Consider the following 9,039-nt stretch of genomic DNA (forward strand, 5'->3'; position numbering starts at 1 on the left):
ATGTAGTCTTTCGTATATTTTTAATCCTATTGATAAACTTTTAAACATGCCACATTTTCAGAAATTGCAAAACACGCCTGCCTTCGCAAATCTGTTGCTCGGATGAGAAGCGTTAAAAATTCGCTATTCGCAGTTTCAGCGATGTTCGCATTGCGGAACAATCAACGTATCGGTCCGTAAAATTCCAGGAAACCGAGAAATTACGCCATGCTGACCTGAAAAAATAATTATCGTAGTTTGAGGTAACGGACCTAACCAAATAACCTACCATCCATTATTCTGTTGTTAACATTTACAAGCTCAAAGGGCGTCGGTATATTATTAAAACGCCGTAAATCAAATAATTTCCCCTTTTTTAATAATTATCTTTTTAATTAAAAACTTTAATCATCATTCATGTTCTTTACAATGGGACAATTGCAGTTCACCACAAAACATTGTTACTGAAATAGCCTGTGTTCTATTAATTAACCACATATTTCGAGAATAGGAATGTAGTAATCTTTTACATACTTCGTAATGTGCCGGTCAAACATTGCAAAAGGAAAACATTTCAATGCATAAACTGTAAATATCTCTCTTATAGGTGACCTGTCCTTGTCACTACAAAGTCGGGATCCACAAGAACAACGCCATTGAATACACTGCAAAAATCTGCAAGCGAGATAGTGGCTTTGACGTGGATGTAAATAAAGGTACTGGGAAAGTTACCCATGATGAAGTATTTCATATTAAAACCTTTTCTATTGAAAATAATCAATACACACCTTTACCTCTTGGAAAAGTCGAGAATTCAAAAATTAAGGATTCGCTACATCGTTACAAGAAATGCTTTAAGAAAGATATTTCTGCAGGCTGCCCTGCGCCAACAGTGGAAACCATCAATGACTTGAATGAAGAACACCTCAATATTTATCTCGAGGAAACTTTTGATCATGCCTACGTCATTAAAGCATTTGTACTTAAACGAGATGGTGCCCGCAAGAATAGATTTCGAAGAAATGTCTCATCCCAAAATGGCAAGGCGAATATCTCTCTGAAAATTAATGTCACAATAAAAGTTGTCAGAAAGCAACCACGTTGTCCAAATGGAATTATATGCATGGGCTGGGTAAAAGTGACTGAAAAGCCCATAACACCTCCCAGGAATTGTCCAGATACTATGACATGTTTTGGATTTGTCACGGTCACATATAAACCGCAAATGGTTCGCGCGAAAGCAGGCAGCAATGGTGCATTGCCAACACATGTGGCTTACAAACGCGTGCCTTATTGCCCTCCAGGATTTACTTGCTATGGAATGGTTAAAGCGAAGTCTGTACTGGTAAAGAAAACGTCCATTACAACAAAACAACAGAACCATGAAGGAAATACCATCAACCTTTACTACCATGTAAGGAAACGACGTGAAAGAAGAAGTTTGACATGGCTAGATGGAAGAATATACTTGGACCTAATTGGGGTAGGTGAATATCTGGATATTTTATATAAAACATTTTCAGCGCTCTCAGATATCCGTCATTTTACGTAAGGCGTGCAGGCATGGCTTTTAATTGCAAAAGAAAACCTCTTTGTGTTTTGTAGAAATTAATTGAGCAAATTTATGCATTGTTGTATTGCTCTCGGGTTAAATGTAATATTTTATTTCCTTAAACATTGTTTTATAGTTTCTTAAGGTGGCTTTTTTAGTCTGTTTTTTAATAATTATACTGGGTAAGGTTATATAAGTATTTAGTACATTTACTTGAGAAAATATACAAAATTTATAAACTTTTCTTTATTTTTAATAATTTCCAAAACAATATAAGCCTTGTTTTAATATAATTCTGTAAATTTTAAACCAAAAAACATATCTAGACGATTTTTTTCATCCTAGTCGACGTTCACAAACTCTTAATTAGATTTTCTATAATTATGCGGCACTAATAATGAGAAAAATAGGAACAAATATATCATTATTCACAAGAGTCTGAAGGTATTTTCAAAGTAGTTTTTAAAACATTGAAGATGCACTAGGAACTGCAGGGTGAGGAAATGAGTTAATAGATAAACACATCACCCGATAAATATCAATATTTATATCTTACTAAATCAGTTGCGTGAGTACGTCCTTATAATACTTATTTCAAATTAGTTGTGGAGATTAAAATTTCTTTCTATATTGAAGAATGTTTCTAATTGTTCTAATTCTCGTAATGCGATTTCCTCTGATTACTGCCAATTTATAGGCGTACTTAATTAATATCACAATAATATTACATCTGTAGGTGGCATTAGTATAACCATTCTCATCAAGTGACTCAATGTAATTAAAGTTGACGTACCATTATTACAACTAAAACTTAAGGACGCAAACTTCTGATACACTACAGATACTTCACAAAGCACATGTAAGGGTTTTGAGGAATGAATCCAGTTGAAAAGAAGGGATTATTACAAACTTAATCGAGTATTTAGTATAGTGTCCTTAGCAAAATAAACCAATTAAAAGGAAGACAATGAACCATGGCTCGTTCCTGCTGACATTCTCAACTGGTTGTAATTCGCCGCAGTTGTAATTCCAATCGCGACACACGAGTCCCAGCATTAATTTTTATTTCATTGTTGGAATAAAGAGTTTAGTTCTTTTGCTTCTTGCCATGCGTATTTGGATTCTTGAAGGGAAAACACATTTTCGTTTGAAAATACTTATTATCAACCTATTTTCAACTTAAAATGTTTACAGATGTTGCATAATTAATCTTAATTAGTATTGTTTCTTTAGTAGATTAGTTAAACCTGTCTGGACACTTGATGAAAAATTGGTAAATATTTTTCCTATTACTAATTGTGTGTTTAACCTAGTTTTTAATTTGGCATCCCCCTCACATAACAACTTTATTCTATATTTTTCTCCTTGCGTGTCATTACTATGTCAAGAATAATGTATTATGTGGATATATTAAATGGATTCAGACGTTGATCATAATGTCAAGTTTGAAATACATGTAACAGCTGCAAATCTTTACCCTTGTATTAAATATCAACTGACAGTAAACAGGAATATTGAGGTTAAAAAATGAATGCCAAATTAGATTAATTAACAACAATATTTTGTTTTCCGCAGTCACATCTTGTTCATTTTATGCATGCATTAAGTGAGAAGAACACATTTTATCTAATTGCAAAATCTATGACTCTTTTAATTAGGTCAATTTCGACATTTTAAAATATAGAATATGAAATATAGGATCATTTCTTCAAGAGTATGCTTCCCAGGGTAAACATTCTAACTTCTATAAAGCTTTGAATAAGAAGCTCATATTGCAGATGTAGCTTTTAAATTACTTTTGGCAGCCCCTCCCTTCAACCCTCACTTTTAGTCAATAGTGGATTTATTATGTACGATTGTACGGTTGTCGCGTCATATTATCCATTCTGGTCATGTATATACCTTTCAAGCAGAACTAATTTTTCTATTTCTATTGCCTCTGGTCATGTATATACACTTCACCATTCCTTGTCAAAGAATCAATTTTTTTAGTTCGGCGCAAATTGCCTTTTCTGATGTTGAACTGTTTATTCATAACTTCTTTTTCATTATTCATGTGCTTTACAACATGCGAAAATTAAGATTATTGAGAATTATTATTCAGCAAAACTTGAATTTTGATGCAAAACTAGGGCTTTAGCAAGAGAATAAAGATGACTACTAAGGAAATCTTAAGGTATGCATACCTGCGTATTAAGACGTCTGCCTTTTCAACTTTTGCTTCGGCAAGATCATGGCTCTCACATTGCGTCACGTCCATATTATAATACAGAGTAGTCACGTCGTTCTTTATATCACCATCAATAATACCTCTAGCTTCCAATTTTTATTTTTAGATTAGTAGATTTCGAAAATTTCAAAGTAAACGACAGGACAATACTATCTATAATCACCTGCTTTATAAATATTTTTTCTTCCCAATTCAAATCAGATCAATCAGTTTTAAGTGAATGTGAAATAAATATCTTTGAAATCCATACAGGAATACTCATCATTCGTGACTGTGCTCTATCGGCTTCAAGAGGTGTTTTTAGAGCAGTTGGTAGTGTAGCTGATTTTGCTTGATGTTCGGCTTGAATCCTTTTGATCAGTAATTTACGCTTTCGTCGAATAGTATTGGTATGTACTTTTTCATTAACTAACAACATGTTATGAATACATCCAACGAAATAGCTTTTAATATTAGATGTCCTTATGTGAGATACCTGTTCCCCCGTCATGTGTTGGATTATTCTGCTTTTTTTCATATTTAATTTTCAAAAAAATGCTTGTCCTGCACTAATTTGACACTGAAATTTTAGGAGTTTCTGTAAATTATTTAACAATTTTTTCAACATTTGAGCAGATGCATTAAAAAGTTTGATAATGCATGTCATGTTTACTCAGTTCTCTTTGTCGACTCCGCACTTACTTGTACACTCTTTCTACATCTTTGGCTTTACTTTTTCCCTGCGTTAGATATATGTCCAAATTTTTACACTATATAAGACGTAGAAACCCAGTATCTATGTAAGTGAAGGGATTGTTATTTTAAGATACCACCAACAGTCATAAATGCAATGATTCACACCTAGATAAGTTGCGTTAAAATGATTGATAAGAGCATCCAGGTTATTCAGCAAGTGACAACAAATCGAAAGGAAGGAACATTTTTTAATACCTTGATTTTATGAATCAATTTATAAAGACAGGAAAAATATTTGCATAAAAAAAGTAAACGCCAGGTTTTCACGTTTCACTAGAACGGAAGTGTTACTGGTTGGTACTAGAACTAGAATATATAATGCTATAATTTTTTGTATCTCTTCATTTCTAAATTTTACAGTGATTACAATTTCCTTGCCATTTGTTAAGCCCTTTTTCTATTTACATGATCTTTTTGTCTACACACTAACGCCACAGATGGGTACGAAAATTAACCCCATGTAGAAACAAGGTCTGCATCAGATTGATATTAAGTATAATTGCATAGATTAATTATGATCAGCAAATTAATTGCTCATCACCTAACATACAACGCCCTCAGCAGATAAGGATATTTCTAGAAATCCTTCTGTTCCCGGTCCCAATGTATACCCATATAAAAGGCGCAGTGTTGCTTTGCTGTTCACTAGCAAGTTCGCTGCAAGAATAATTCAATAGAAAAAGAAAAGGAAAAGAATGAATAATATGGGTGTGGTCCTTAACCACATTGTGCTTACTATTATTCTAACACAGGGTAGTGGTTCCTGCTTTACTTTGTGAAATTTTGTGGCGTATTATATTCTTGGAAAACCCAAGAAAGTAATTCTATTTCATAAAATTTGCATACTTTATTGGAACTTTTGTGATGGGACCCTTGGCATGTAGTGATAACAGTAGCTATGCAAAAATAAACATAAAACATTAAGGCAAGCCTTCTTTGAATTGTAACCGATGAAAAGCGTTAAAAGTGCATAATTCGCAGTTTCAGCGATGTTCACATAGGGAAACAATTAACGCGTTGGTCCGCAAAAGTCCAGGAAAGTGGAAAATTAGGCCATGTTGACCTGAAGAAGAATTATCGTAGTTTGAGGTAACGGACCTAGTCATGAGTCTGTTGTGACCATTTGCAAGCTCAAAGTGCGCGGGTATAATATCGCAACTCCGTAAATCATTGCTGGCGGGTATGGTCTTCTAAATTTAGCATAGTCCAATAATTTTTTAAACCTTGGTGAACTGTATTATTCCTTGTCACTACAAAGTCGGGATCCACAAGAAAAAAAAAGGGTAAATGTGGCTGAAAAGCACATAACACCTCCCAGGAACTGTCCAGATACTATGACATGCTTTGGATTTGTCACAGCCACTTATAAACCGCAAATGGTTCGCAGGAAGGCAAGAAGCGCTGGTATCTCACCAACACGTTCAACGTTCCGAAAAATGCCCTATTGCCCTCCAGGATTCACTTGTTCTCGAACGATGAGAGCGAAGTCTGCACTGGTAAAGAAAACGTCCTTTTTAACTAAACAAAAGAAACACGAAGGAAATACCGTCAACCTTTACTACCATGTAAAGAAACGACGTGAAAGACGAAGTTGACATGGCTAGATGCAAGAATATACTTAGACCTAATTGGGGTAGGTGAATATCTTGATATTTACATTTTCGGCGCTCTCAGATGTTCGTGATCTTTCCTAAACCATACTGGCATGGCTTTTAATGGAAAAGATTAATTGAAGATTAATTGAACAAATTTATGCATTGTTGACCTGCTTCCGGGTTAAATGAAATATTTTATTTTCCTAAGCATATTTTTTTAGTTTCTTCAGGTGGCCTTTTGTGTCTGTTTTTTAAAAATTATGCGGTGTAAGGTTATATATAAGTATTTGGTACATCTATTGGAGAAAATATACAAAATTTATAAACTTTTCCTATATTTCTAATATTTTACCAAACAATATCAGCCTTGTTTTCAATATAATACTGTAAACATTAAACAAAGCAACATATCTAGACAATTTTCTTGTATCCTACTCGAAGTAAACAAAGTCTTGATCAAATTTTTTATTATTATACAGCACTACTCTTAAGAAAAATACGAACAAATGTATTACCGTACACAATGGTCTGAAAATATTTTCAAAATAGTGTTTGAAACATTGAAGATGGTGTAGAAATTTCACCGTGAGCAAATGAGTTAATTTGTTAATAAAGGAAAAGTTATTAAACATCAGAATTAATTTCTTACTAAGTCAGTTGTGTGAGTAAGTCTTCGTAATACTTATTTCAAATTGAATACAGAAGTTAAAAGTTGTTTCTATATGGAGGAATGTTTCTAATTGTTCTAATTCTCGTAATGCAATTAGTTCTCAATACCGCCAATTAGAAGGCCTACTGAATTAATATCACAAAAACATTACATAATATTACTGATGAAAAAAACTCACTCAGGTTAACTCAAGTTTTAACACATTCTAGGAAGAGGGGAGAGGTTGACTTAAGAAGTCCAGCTCCCAATTCTGAGAATTTTTCGGAGCTACAACATCGCGTCTGCTGTCATAATTGCTCATTGGTTACCGATGGTCAGGAAAAATCGTTTCTTTGGCCTTTTTTTATTCTAAAGATTTTTTTCCATCAAGTTTGTCAGAATTGGGATATCATTTTGAACTGAATGACGTTATCCAATTTTTTATCCTTATTTACCTCCAGATTGCTAAAAAGCATTCTAATCCCAAAGAAATCCAGGCCTGAATAGGCCTATCCAGATACCATTAAGGTAACAGTCAATTATTAGAAAGTAGCGATCCATAAAATAAAAGTGCTACATTATTGTATTATGTAGCAATATTTAGAAGGATATCTATATCATCATTTCAAAATTTGGTTTAAAACTGTCTGAATGTGTCCAACTTATTTACAGTTACCGCGCGATATTTGTCACAACATCTTGTAATAGATATCGTTAGTTTAAAAACAAACATAAAATAAACAATAATGGAATAAGAAATTTGTGTTTGACTGTCTCGGTTTTTCAAGTATTACTTTCACTACAATTTTGATTTGGTATAACTTAATGACGAGCGCAGGAAATTGATAAATCTTCTACTTTTCCAATAAAGATTAGGCATAATAAGGAGTCGCGGCGAAAAAGAGAAATACATTTTAATTGGGTATTCAAAAACAACATTGTTTTTCACAAGTTATGCATATATTTAATACTTCACTATTTCTAATTTGTTTGTTTTTGTTTATTGATTAATACATTTTTTTGTTTTGTTTTTTAATTTTTCTCCCTTTTAAAATAAAATTCAACGCCAAACAAACCAGGTATATTACTCTAAACAAAAATAAAAAACACGTAGACTAAGAATAGGGCAACACAATGACTTATGAAAAACATGACTTACGTTTGTCCAGAGTTCTGCAGATCACACTTCTATCCATATTGAACAGCTGACTTTCTTTTTCTTTTGAAGAAAGAACGAACGTGTGATCCGTACCAGGTTCTGAAAATAAAGTGTTCAGCGAGATGCAACAAATTCTTAATAGGCAGGAATAGACGGCGGAGGTATGTGGTCTTTATTTACTTCTCAAGTGGATCATCATCCTGTGCCAATTTCAAAAAAATGTGAACTGTATGATTTTTTTTTTTCTGTTCTGTTATTTCATATGGCGTATAGAGATGCGCAGTCCAATAAGACTCAGGTTATGACAAAGTGAAATGTTGAGCAAGAATGACAGAAAATCTTGCATTGCGTTACAAAGTAAAACAAAGTTGAATATTACTAAAGTAATGGCGCGTAAATCCGAAATGTGATTTAAGCAAAGCAAATATGTGATAATTTATCATTAACAACTTAATTTTTATTATACTTGTGTGCAGAAGAGCTTTTGGAGAAAGGAATAGGAGTCTGCAATGACAACAGCTATGGCTATTCTGACTTTCTAATTTTTATTTTAACAATGTTACAAGGACCTGTTAAAAAACAATTCCTTTAGTTCATTTTGTAACGAAATTAGCTTAGTTCGTGCATAAGGCGCAGACGAGTCCTTATCATGTCCTTGTGATGTCGTTGTGATGTTCTAAAGATTACTAAACAGTTTCCTCTATTTCATTCCTCTAAACATTTTTTTTATTCTATATATATATATATATTTGATGCAAAAACTTGGATAATTAATGAAATATAATTTCATTCTTTCAGTACTCTCGATAGTGATGTGTCATTACACTTTAGAACATTTGACCACCCATTTATTGACATTTATTTATTGACAACCACGATTTAAAGAACAATTAGATGTTTATTTATCTCCCGAATTTTTCGGAATAAACAGGGTTTTCTAGAATAAAAAAAATGAAGATGAAATGAAATGAAGAGATACAAAAAATTATAGCATTATATATTCTAGTTCTAATACCAACCAGTAACACTTCCGTTCTAGTGAAACGTGAAAACCTGGCGTTTACTTTTTTTATGCAAATATTTTTCCTGTCTTTATAAATTGATTGATAAAATCAAGGTATTAAAAAATATTCCTTCCTT

The sequence above is a fragment of the Hydractinia symbiolongicarpus genome, chromosome 14 (assembly GCF_029227915.1).
Source record: "Hydractinia symbiolongicarpus strain clone_291-10 chromosome 14, HSymV2.1, whole genome shotgun sequence".
In the NCBI taxonomy this organism is placed as follows: domain Eukaryota; kingdom Metazoa; phylum Cnidaria; class Hydrozoa; order Anthoathecata; family Hydractiniidae; genus Hydractinia; species Hydractinia symbiolongicarpus.